The following is a 13,162-nucleotide window of genomic DNA, read 5'->3' as shown; positions in this document are numbered from 1 at the left end:
CTGGTCCCCACCTGCACCCGGCCCCCACCTACACCTGGTCCCCAATTACACCTGGTTTCCACCTGCACCTGGACCCCCACCTACACCTGGTCCCCACCTACACCTGGTCCCCATCTGCACCTGGTCCCCACCCACACCTCGTCTCCACCTGCACCTGGTCCCCACCTACACCTGGTCCCCACCTGCACCTGGTCCCCACCTGCACCCGGCCCCCACCTACACCTGGTCCCCACCTACACCTGGTCCCCACCTGCACCTGGTCCCCACCTGCACCTGGACCCCCACCTACACCTGGTCCCCACCTACACCTGGTCCCCACCCACACCTGGTCCCCACCTGCACCTGGTCCCCACCTGCACCTGGACCCCCACCTACACCTGGTCCCCACCTACACCTGGTCCCCACCTGCACCTGGTCCCCACCTGCACCCGGCCCCCACCTGCACCTGGTCCCCACCTACACCCGGGCCCCACCTACACCCGGTCCCCACCTGCTCCTGGTCCCCACCCACACCTCATCTCCACCTGCACCTGGTCCCCACCTACACCCGGCCCCCACCTACACCCGGTCCCCACCTGCACCCGGCCCCCACCTATACCTGGTCCCCACCCACACCTGTCTCCACCTGCACCTGGTCCCCACCTGCACCCGGCCCCTACCTGCACCCGTTCCCACCTGCACCCAGCCCCCACCTGCACCCGTTCCCACCTGCACCTGGCCCCCACCTACACCTGGTCCTCACCTACACCTGGTCCCCACCTGCACCTGGTCTTACCTGCTACTCTGACTGACCCTTACAAGGACATAAATATCCCATTCCCCCTACTCTGCCCCTCTGGTGCCATTTTGGTCTTAACTCTTCTGCTAGCAGATATAACAATAAATTTATAATTCTTTACCCCTTTTGGCCTCATGTGTTGCTCCTTCAGTGGCGCTAACATTTGGTGCCAAAATCCAGGAGGGTTCCACAGGGAAGGGGAGCCATCACCCTGGCTGCAGTCACCCCGAGTTTGCTACTCTGAGAGCAGTAGGCAGCTGCAGCTCGACCTGAGTTAATCGCCGAATCCTCCTCAGGGGACTCGATCGCTGGCCTCGCTCTCGCCTCCCTCCCTTACTGGCCCTCCCAAACCAGCTAAGGAGGATGCTGGATTAGGGACCTGTCCTTCCCATTGCTGACCCGGAGGCCTCTGATCTGTCCTACATTGACGCTTCAGATTATTCAATTTTTCATTTCCCTAGGGGTCCCCTGAACTCACCTTCTTATGTCCCTCCTTCGACTGCCCCCCTGTCTTCAGACTCTACCTCTTCATCCACCCCTTCCTTATTGAGCCCCCCTCTTGCTTGTTCCCATGCAACTCAGCCTCCAGCCCTTGTCTTTCCCTTCCAAGGGGTGGCCAGGGCCGAGGGTATTGTCCAGGTACACATCCCATTTTCCCTGTCCAATCTCGCACAGATTGAGGCATCTTTTACCAGGGAAGTTGAGTACCTGACCCAAGTCCTATGACCTGACCTGGCATGACATCTATGTCATCTCATCCTCCTCTCACCCCAGAGGAGAAGGAGCACATCTGGCCAAGTCCTGCCCAAACCCAAGACCCCCCACCTGAGCCCTGCCCAAGGTGTAGAAGGGATGGCTACTAGAAGTCAGACTGCATTCTAGCCACTCCATGTTGGCCCTCCACAGACAGGACACGGTGGCTAACTCGGTTGGCACTGACACAGTTCCTCAAACTGACCCGATGTGGGACTATCAGGTAAATTCTCTAGGGCGCCGGCTCCATAGCCATATGATCATCTGCTTCATTGCTGGACTCAAAAAAGCTGCCCATAGGCAGACAACTATGACCAACTTAACGAGATCATTCAAGGCCCTGAGGAAAACGCAGCTCTCTTCCTCTCCTTCCTCACAAAGGCCTTACAGAAATATACCCAATATACCCCTTAAGCCCCACCTCCCCAGAGGGAACCCACCTTCTGAACATGCATTTTATATCCCAGTCAACCCCTGACATACAACATAAACTCTGAAATATAGACACAGGTCCACAGACCCCTCAAAAAGACCTCCTTAACCTAGCCCTTAAGGTCTTTAATAATAAAGATGAGGAGACACAAATCCAAAAACAAAGGTGACATTAGGCCAAGGCTGAGGCCCAGAAGGAGGCCTTTCAGCTCCTAGCCACCACTCTCATGAACCCCAAATGAAGTGCCAGTCCTCCAACCAAGGGTAAGTCAGGGGCCAAGCCTTCTCCAGGCCCATGCTTCAAATGCAGCAAGGAAGGACACTGAGCCAAGTCCTGCCCAAACCTCTAGATCTGGTTCAGGGCTCCCAGAAAACCTGGAACTATCCACCAAAGACTGAGGCTGCCCAGACCCTGACAAGGCCCCACAGACTTACATCACTGAGATAGAGCCTTGGGTAACAATTGTGGCAGGTGAGCCCATCTCCTTTTTAATTGACACTGGGGCCACTTATTCTGCCTTTCCCAAACTGGCTGGGACCCTTGTCCCTTTCTCAGCCTCTGTTATGGGGGTTGACAGTTAGTCTCATAGCCATTAGCCACCTCACCTCTATACTGTATCTAACTAGACACCCCCTTTATCCACTCTTTTCTTGTTCTACCGCACATCCCCTCATAAAGCCCACTTGTCCTGAACCACAGTCATCTACCTCAGTTTCACTGTCACCCCACAAAAATGAGCCATTACCTTGAACCATAAATGCTTTATCTCCTCCATTACTGTCCCCTCCTCTAACTCTTGTTACAGAAAATCTATAAAGTAGATTTGGAAATGTTAATGTAATGTCTTGTGCTTTGTTGAAGGTGTGTTTTTTGAAAGTGAGTGTGTTCATAAATGTCAATCTAAGAAATGCTAAATGTCTACTTTTTGGTTAAATGCTGGTTACTTACTTTTTTGATTATCATTTGAAAATTAAGGTTTCTAAGAGTTAACAATTCTAATTAAATTGGAAAAGAATTGTATGGTTTTAGTAATAGAAGGCCTGAGGCATGGACATGCATTTTGAAAGAAAAATAAAGTGATTTAAAATTGTAAGAAGGTTCATGAAGTTGTAAGAAGGCTTGTTAAAATTGTAAAAACGTTTGTGAATGTTATAGAAGGTCTGTAGGGAGAAGTGTCAAAAGGAAGTTATATAATTGGCATAGGCCAGTAAGTCAGAACAAGCAGGATAGGGAAACTGAGAGAGTTAAACAGCAGTTTGCAGCTATCTAGTAAATAATATCTTCCCTAAACCAATGACAATTAAGAGTAACTAATTTGCACTATTCCTCCCCAGCCAGAGGGTAAATAGCTTACATCAATGTACTCAGGGACACAGCAGAAATCCAACTAGGGCTATTTGCTGACCACACCCAAGGACAAATGAAGTTAAGAGAATAAACCTCATCCTATCTAATAAAAGAGAAACATGGTAATTAGCCATACATCCGCTACCCTTCCCATTGGCTAATCAGGGCGATATGCAAATTAACTGCCAGCCAAGATGGCAGCCGGCAGCCAAGCAGCTTAAACTGAACATGAGGCTTGCTTGCTTCAGTGATGGAGGACTGCAACGTTCCCCGCCTGCCTTGCCGGCCTCTGAGCTTGCAGTTTAAGAAACATTGTAACAAATATAGAAGCTAAACAAAACCCCAGAAGCCAGCTTTCAGCGAGCTGGGATCTCAGAGCTGGAGTTGATACAGAGTTTTGATTATAAAACCTAAACAAACCAGATACCTGCTTTCAGCAGCTGAGGCCTCAGAGCTGGAGCCAGGCTAAAGCTGGCCCAGAATAAAAAAAGAAAAAAAAGAAAAAAAGGAGCAGTTGGGAGCTTCAGTCCCAGCCTGAAAACAGCCCTCAGGCCCTCACCCAGACTGGCCAGGCACCCAAGCGGGACCCCCACCCTGATCCAGGACACCCTTCAGGGCAAACCAGCCAGCCCCCACCCATGCACCAGGCCTCTATTCTATATAGTAAAAGGGTAATATGCCTCCCAGCACCGGGATCAGCAGAGCCGCGAGGCCTCCTGGCACCGGGATCAGCGTGACAGGGGGCAGCGCCCAAACCCCCTGATCGCCCTGCGGCTCTGTGTGTGATGGGGGCAGGGCCACAACCTCCCCATCCGCCCTGCTCTGTTCGTGACAGGGGAAGGCGCCCCAACCCCCTGATCGGCCCTGATCTGTGCCTGATGGGGGGAGCTCCCCAACCCCCTGATCGCCCTGCGGTTCTGTGTGTGACAGGGTGCAGCGCCCCAACACCCCCACCCCACGGGCCCTGCTCTGTGTGTGATGGGGTAGAGCCATAACCTCCCCATTGGCCCTGCCCTGAGTGTGACAGTGGCGGCGCCCCAACCCCCTGATCGGCCCTGCTCTGTGGGTGACAGGGGGCGGTGCCAACTCCCCTATCAGCCCTGCTCTGTGCGTGACAGGGGGGAGCTCTCCAACCCCCTGATGGGCCCTGCTCTGTGCGTGACAGGGGGGAGCTCCCCAACCCCCTGATGGGCCCTGCTCTGTGCGTGACAGGGGGGAGCTCTCCAACCCCCTGATCGACACTGCTCTGTGTGTGATAGGGGGGAGCTCCCCAACCCCCTGATCGGCCCTGCTCTGTGCGTGACAGGGGGTGGCGCCGCAACCTCCCCATCGACCCTGCCTTGAGTGTGACGGGGCGGTGCCCCAACCCCGCAATTGGCCCTACCCTGAGCGTGACTGAGGGTGGCATCGCAACCTCCCGATCCGCCCTGCTCTGTGCATGACAGGGGGCAGCGCCCCAACTCCCCAATCGACCCTGCTCTGAGCCCGACCAGGGGCTGCACCTAGGGATTGGGCCTGCCCTCTGCCACCCGGGAGCAGGCCTAAGCCAGCAGGTCGTTATCTCCCAAGGGGTCCCAGACTGCGAGAGGGCGCAGGCTGGGTTGAGGGACCCCCCCCCCACCCCGAGTGCACAAATTTTTGTGCACCGGGCCTCTAGTCTATAATAATAAAAGGGTAATATGCTAATTAGACCAGGAGACCTTCCGGACAAAATCATGGTGGCAGGGCCGAGGCAGATGCGGTTAGGGGCGATCAGGCCAGGAGGGGAGGGCAGTTGGGGGCGAGCAGGCCGGCAGTGGGGGGCAGTTGGGGACCATGTGAGCAGCAGAGGGGGGCAGTTGGGGGCAAGAAGGCTGGCAGTGGGGTCCAGTTGGGGGTGATCAGGCTGGCAGGGGGAGCAGTTGGGGGCGAGAAGGCCAGTGGGGGGGGGGGGCAATTGGGAGCAAGCAGTCCAACAGGCAGAGTGGTTAGAGGCAATCAGGCAGGCACGTAGGTGAGTGGTTAGGAGCCAGCAGTCCTGGATTGCTAGAGGGATGTATGACTGCTGGTTTAGGCCCGATCGCTATGGGACATCCTCCAAGTGGTCCCAGATTGAAGAGGGTGCAGGCCAGGCTGAGGGACACCCCCCACACCCGTGCACAAAGTTCATGCACCACTAGTTTTGGTATATTCGACTACAACCCTCCAAACTGAATGTCTCCTTCCACCAAACTATTTGTCATAATTCTTGTTGGTCTAAATTGTTTCAGTAATACTAAAATTTATAAAACAGCTTGTCTCCACCAAGTTACATGCCCTCCTCATACTCAGGAAATAATGCCCCTGGCCACCATCACAACCTCCTTTTGTGCCCAGGCCTCATCATCCTTCTGACAGAGCAAGGATTTTGGCTCTGAAGGGAAATGTTATCCCCTTTCATCAGAGAGAATTCAGGGCCAAAAATCATTGGGGGGGGGGGATGTAGACCCTGAGACCCCCCCAGAGCAAGGACGATGGGCCAAGTACAGGTATAGATAGGTCAGAAAACTGTGGATGCCTAGCAAGGGAAAAAACTGGAAAAACAAGTGCCTTGCCTCCCAGGGTGACCTGTCCTCCCCTTTTACATCAATAGTCAGGCAGCTTAGACCCTTGATCTTTTCCTCCCTAAAGATCACATCTAGGCCTCAGTTGTATTTCAGCTCCAGGCCCAGAAAAGCACCAAAACCAGACAAGTGATGCTGTGGTGGCCGCAGGGCCAGCTTTCACCTCCCACGTCACTAACAGGACTTCAGCACCAGTCTCTTGGGGAACTCATGCTGCTACAACCGTCACTACAAACCATGAGAAACCTACACCGTGTGCCAGCCGACTACACTCAAAGCCCATCCCCTCATGATCTCGACATCCCATCTAAGCAGGAAATAACTAAAGAAGATATTAACAACCAGAATAGGAAGCGTAGGGTTTTTCCCAAGGTCGTGCCTTGCAATGCCGAAGAGTAAGCTCCGCGAACCAGAAGATTTAAAGAAAAGTGTGGAAAATGTATCACAAGCAGATTCAGACTCCCCTCATGGGGAGGGAGGCCCAGTAATTGGCTGCCCCTCCAGAGCCTTGTAGTCCAGGAGTATATATTTGCTACAAGCTTGCTTCTATGTCTATCGGTGTCATCACCTGATTGATTCCGGCTATTGTTCTTGCCCAGTTTCTGTGTTCTTTCTCTGTCCCTATGCTAAACTTTCTCTGTTTCTGTGTGCCAGTACACCTTATTGTTGCAGGCCCTCCCTTGGTTTCCCATGCCTCCTGCTCTGAGGCCAGAAACATTTTATTATTTCTGCTTGGTTGGTTCCTGTGATTAGGCTGCTCAAACTGCCGTGTCTGCCTCTGCCTATGTTCCACCTGCCTTTGTTTCCCACTTGACCCTGCCCTATCTGCCTGCATCTCAAAGTAACCCTCTCAGTTAAGAAACCCCAACTGCTGTTGGGATCAGGGGTGACAACCACTCTGGCTACTTCCTGCTGGCAGTGGGCATTGTGCTGGAGCAGTTGTCCGTTCCCATCGGAGGAGAGCGGTCTAGGGATCCACGGTAAAAGGCAGTTGTCTCCATCTGGGGCTACATCTGGAGTTTTCTAGCCTTTATGCAAGAATAAACAAAAATGTATTAGGAGGTTTAATACGCAAGGGCCAAAAATAAACAATAGAAATAGCTAAACAAAGGGCATACCAGCTTCTTAGGGATGGGATTATTTCTTTTTAAGTTTTGTATGAAAAATGATACCTGGAGAGGGCAGATAGTAGTCAGGGCCTGGGTGGCTGAGTTCCCTTGGGTCTTGGTGGGACTTGTCCTTCCAGGGGTCTTGTATTATAAGGAGGACCAGATGGCTTAGGTGTATTCTATGGGCCACTAGGTCCAGTCACCTTCTAAGGAGTTCTTGACTCTCTGGTATTGTTTTGGGTCAAGGCTGTCAAGAGCTAGGGTTCAGTTTTGCATTGCTGACATAATTTTTTATTGCTTCTTAAAGTAAAGAACACCTGGATAGATGAGAGCTTAAACCACTTCTCTTTACTCATATAGAAAAGACTTAATTGCAAGATGGTATTGTAGTTAATATTTCCCTCTGGGACCTATGTCTCTCTATCTGCCAGTTAATACTGGGGCCAGGCCTGGGTACAAAAGAAAATCGGTGTTTCTTCTTAAGGGTCTGAGGGTCAGTATGCCAATGTTTAAGAATACAGCCCAAAGGGCTATCTGTATGGGGTGTGAACGAAGTGCTTCGCATCCATAAGAAAACACACAAAACATGTCCAGCATCCTCTGTGATCTTCCCTTCTGTTTAGGGCATCTCCCTCCTAGATAAGTGATGTGCCTCTTTGTGTGTGACCACAGAAGAGGATCTGCCAGACTTAGTCACACTTACCAGCAAGATTTAGGGCTAGAAAACTTGTTAGTGTGCGCCCACTAACAGAACTGACCTACTGGACTGTGCGCACTTACCAGCAACGTCCTACCAGGCACCCACCCTGCTCCAGATGTGGGGAAGCCTGTACTAACCCGTGTCCCTGATTGAAAGTGTCTGATATGGTTCCAATGTTTCTGAAGTACTCATCAAGTTTCCTAGGGAAGTTTAAAAGGAAGTGACTCTAGGCCAGGGATGGGCAACCTTTTTGTGAGTGCATGCCAAAACCAGCAAAATCTCTGACTCAAAATTCTTCTGCGTGCCAACCCTAATTTTTTGAGAACATGTTATGCCTACTTGATATCTCTTAAGGTGTACGTATGTGAAGAACCTTGAAGAAATATTAAAATTCATTCGAGCGACAAAAACACAGTATATGATGATGAAAAATACATTTATTTTTTAATGTACACTGATAGTCCGACAGAAAACTTTATGACTCCGTTTGATATTATAAATGGGACTTTTGCTGCTGCATCACTGATGACAGAGATTTTACATCAGGTTTAAAAGCTACTACTTTCATCTGTCAGGCTACTCCTATTACGAGACTTAACAAAATTCATCGCTGAGAACAAAGATTCACAAGCGTATGTGGATGAAAACATGGAGAGTAATGCTGTTGCAAAGTTTCTTAAACAGAAAAAATTTTCTGGAATGGCATTCCAAGTCCTCAATAGTTCGTTTTCAACACTATTGAAATTGCTCTTCCCCTCTCTCATCAATCCATGTCTATGGTCTTTAAGATAACTTGTTATGTAAAATTATTTATTTATCTAAGATGCACCTACACTGAATTTATCTGATAAATAAAAAAGTCAATATTAAGAAAAAATTGTCTAGAGGAAGGGCCTAGGCCAGGCCTGCCGTGTTGGGCTCGCCAAATGCCTGAGCTCACGTCCCGCCAAGATCTCTACCCCAGTGTTGCCCGCTCCCCGTCCCAAACGGGCTGGGCATGGGGAAGACCTGCCGGAGCCATGGAAGATGAGGTGGTCCGCATTGCCAAGAAGATGGGCACGATGGTGCAGAAGAAGAACCCGGCTGGAGCATTGGATTTGCTGAAGGAGCTTAAAAATATTCCCATGACCCTGGAATTATTACAGTCCACAAGAATTGGAATGTCAGTAAATGCTATTCGCAAGCAGAGTACAGATGAAGAAGTTACATCTTTAGCAAAGTCTCTCATCAAGTCTTGGAAAAAGTTATTAGATGGACCATCAACTGATAAAGATCCTGAAGAAAACAAAAAAGATACTGCAATTACATCACAGAATAGCCTTGAAACAAGAGAAGAAAGTAGCTCCAGTGGCAATGTAAGCAGCAGAAAGGATGAGACAAATGCTCGAGATACTTATGTGTCGTCATTTCCTCGGGCGCCAAGCACTTCCGACTCTGTACGGTTAAAGTGTAGGGAGATGCTTGCTGCAGCTCTTCGAACAGGAGATGACTACATTGCTATTGGAGCTAATGAGGAAGAATTAGGATCTCAAATTGAGGAAGCTATATATCAAGAAATAAGGAATACAGACATGAAATACAAAAATAGAGTATGAAGTAGAATATCAAATCTTAAGGATGCAAAGACTCCAAATTTAAGGAAAAATGTGCTATGTGGTAACATCTCTCCTGACTTATTTGCTAGAATGACGGCAGAGGAAATGGCTAGTGATGAGCTCAAAGAGATGAGGAAAAACTTGACCAAAGAAGCCATCAGAGAGCATCAGATGGCCAAGACGGGTGGAACCCAGACTGACTTATTCACATGTGGCAAATGTAAAAAGAAGAATTGTACTTACACACAGGTACAAACTCGTAGTGCTGATGAACCGATGATAACATTTGTTGTCTGCAATGAATGTGGAAAGTGATGGAAGTTCTGTTGAGTTGGAAGAATTGGGAAAATGTCTAGACCATTGAGAAAATAGATTTTGTAACTGGCTTTAAAACTAGGCCAAGGAAGTAGTTTTTCTGCAAATCAGATTTTTAAAGAAAATGCATCCCTATGTCTTTGTTTTTAACATAGTATCATCCTTTCTTAAATGCCCATAGTTTCAGATCAGTAGGGAGACAAATAATAATTATATGGTATCTATTTCAATTTTTTTCATTTTTATAAGTAATTGATATTAAACTTTTATCAATTAAATTTTTGGCAATTTATTTTTACCTTTTTTTCCTTCTTAAAGGAAAATTACCTTAACTTTTTTACAGTCCGAAACAAACACAGTAGAAATGTTATTCTTTTCAGTTAATACATAAATGAAAATTACATTTTTTCTTTATTGGCATGTACCTGCAAATATTAGAGGAGAAAGGTAATATAATTGTAAGTTTATTAAATGTGGCGTATACTTGACCAGCTTCTCTAAATTGTACATAATATTTGAACTAGCATATGAAATTGTTTTTAATTATTATATTCACAAGTCTGGGATAATTAGATACTATTTTACATTTGTAACTAACCATGATCATTATTTCTTGTAATTTCTTGTACATGTTTATTACTTGTTCTTAATGGATTTTACTTTTTTTAACATGACTTGGTTTTTTTGGAATCAGTTCAGTTTTGTTTTATGTACCTATTTGAATTTATAGTATTTTAGTTTTTCAGAACACTGAGAAAAAGAAAAGAAAAAAAAGAACAAAATTGTAAATGGAAGATTATAAGAGAGGGTTTCGCGTGCCAGCAAAAGTTACTAGCATGCCATGTTTGGCACGAGTGCCAGGGGTTACCCACCCCTGCTCTAGGCTAAGGACTGGGAGAGTTCTGCCAGTTCCTGGAACTCTGGACTGGCCAGTACCCAGAGTCCAGGGAGAGTACAAACAGCTCCAGTCTTATCCCTATGTATGCCTTATTCAGTCTTATTTGCTATCAAAAGATCTATCTTCTTCATTATGGTCTCCCCAGTTTGTCAGTAATGAGGGACTTGTATGGAAAGGGTAGAACTCTACTTTAGTTAAGACGAGGACTTTACATCCCCTGGTGAGATAATCTCCTTGATGATATAAGCCAGGGGTCCTCAAACTTTTTAAACAGGGAGCCAGTTCACTGTCCCTCAGACCGTTGGAGGGCCAGACTATAGTTTAAAAAAAAAAACTATGAACAAATTTCTATGCACACAGTGGCGGCAAAAACACCTGGCGGGCCGGATAAATGTTTTCAGCGGGCCGCATGTGGCCCGCAGGCCATAGTTTGAGGACCCCTGATATAAGCGATTAGTATCTAAGGCTAGTTTTTTACAATTGAAACCCTGGAAAGGCTGTCAAAACTTATTTGACCAAAAGATCTACACTAATAAAAGACAAACATGCAAATTGAGGAAATTCTATCCTCCCTTAGTAAGCAGACACTCCTTTTGTGATTGGCTAAGTCAGAGGGCGGGGCCTTTGTTGTTCCAAGATGGCGGCCCCCAGGGGTGCGGCATGCCATGTGGCTGACATGGCGGCTGCCAAGTCACACAGCTCAACATTGTGGCTGTCTACACTGTTCTCTGACAGAAAAGATGATTTCCTTATTCTCACAATAAACAAGGGAAGAGCAAACCAAAATCCCTAAAAGATAGATGGCCAACATTATATTGTAGACAAACAGAAATCTCATTAGCTGTTTATACTTTTCATAATTATCTTAATATCAATTAAGGTTAAACTGGTTTTTGTATTAAAAATCTTCAGTTGAGGTCACAAAATCAATCCTCTCTTCTCAATCAGATTAATAAGCAAAGGCATTTTCAATTAACAGATCATTAGACCTTCTATCACTTAGACCTCATATTAGGCATATTTAGATCAACATTTCAGTATTATAAATTTCAATGCTTTTAGATGATTTGCACTTAAAAGTTTTAAGTTTCCAGCCAATAAGCCTGGCACAGCTGCTAAATTTCAAAAATGGTCACCCTGCTGGGGAAGTCATAGCTATTCATATGTAAACTTGACTATCAACTTCCTGGTGGTACTTGCCTCAGGGCGGGAAATTTCAAAAGAGCTACTTTAAATGGCCTTGGGAAACCAGCCTGTAGTTCTTTCTTAGGTTCATCTTCACTATTTTTAAGGCCAAAACAGTCTCGGGTTTTTATTCTGTACGCAGCAAAAAGTCAAGTCCAGCTCAAAACTATGTGCACTCGTTTTTAAACTGGCCTTTTCCCTTTACATGTGCACAGAAATCCCGGATGCATTTATAAATTTGTAAACGCTTTTCAATTACAAGAAGGATTTTAATTTTAGAATACTTGGGGAGGGGGTGACCTGTTTCCACAGACCCTCACTCGGGCGGCCGCCCGACCGCCACACAAAGGAGGGGTGAGAGCAGTCCCCCTCCCTCCACATTCATACACTTTCACCAGACATTCATTCAGAGTTTAAACAATCCATTCAATTCCTAACAACTTCCCCATTCCTGAGGGAACTCTAAAGCCTCCCCCAATCTCCTTGAAATTATTAATCCAGCAAGTCCACAAAATAAAACGGAAACACAAACAACTAAAGGGCCCAAAAAAGTACAGCCTTCCAACTCCATGGAAGCAAAAACCGAAAGCTAGACGATGGCTGCGTGCCAACCAGCAGGAGCGACCCGCCTTTTCTCAGATTGAGGGGTTCCTACAGACCTTCCGACTCCGCGGAAGCAAAGCTATACCCCTTCAGATGGAGGATCGAGGCGTCCCCCGGCTCCTCCCGCCTGTTGATCCTGTGCATCCACTTAGATCATTATTACAGGCATTTACAGGCATTTACAGATTTCAGAAGTGAGCTCACACCGGATAGATACAAAACAAAACACACACGACACAAACAAGACCTACCACGGTCAGTCAGGCCCTCCGGACGGGGGTCCCCTCGATGGTGTTGGGGATCCCGGACGAGCCCCCAAAATGTTATGCCCAGAATTCAAGATCCCCAAGAAACCACGCCAGGGAGCCAGTCTGATGCAAAAGCAGAAGGTCCTTTATTGAGTTAGCTAACCCGACCCGGGCCTCCAGTTGACGCAGCGACCGGAAATCGAGTGCCACCCATGAGAAAATCAGGGCTTTAATAGTGAGGGGAGGGGAGCTGACTGTGGGCCCTGCCGATTGGCCAGGCGCAAGTCGGGTCTTGTTACACAAGATGTGGTCATCTCTATGGCGCGCACATCCCTTGCTTGTCATTGGTTAGTTCAAAGAAATCCCGGGCGTGGCCAGCAGGGGCCTGGGCTTCCGGGAAGAAGGCACTCTTCTGAGCACATGGCCTCTGCCCCAACATGGAGGATCCAGGGTAAGATGGAGGGCATAGCCCTCGCCCTTTCAAAAGCCATATATGACAAACCCACAGCCAACATCATACTCAATGGGCAAAAACTAAAACTATTTCCCCTAAGAACAGGAACAAAACAGGGATGCCCACTCTCACCACTCCTGTTCGACATAGTACTAGAAGTAC

At 47.8% G+C, this 13,162-nt stretch overlaps 1 pseudogene across 1 annotated transcript; it reads left to right on the top strand.

The window, feature by feature from the left end:
• Window positions 1-8,161: 8,161 nt before the first annotated feature.
• Window positions 8,162-9,627, top strand: LOC308518789 (transcription elongation factor A protein 1-like; annotated as a pseudogene). Its single transcript has one exon. The product of its transcript is annotated as a transcription elongation factor A protein 1-like (transcript).
• Window positions 9,628-13,162: the final 3,535 nt, after the last annotated feature.

This window comes from Myotis nattereri (assembly GCF_964212035.1).
Source record: "Myotis nattereri genome assembly, chromosome: 4".
NCBI lineage: Eukaryota > Metazoa > Chordata > Mammalia > Chiroptera > Vespertilionidae > Myotis > Myotis nattereri.
The sequence above is the reverse complement of the archived record's forward strand: the minus strand, read 5'-3'. Positions and strand labels throughout refer to the sequence as shown.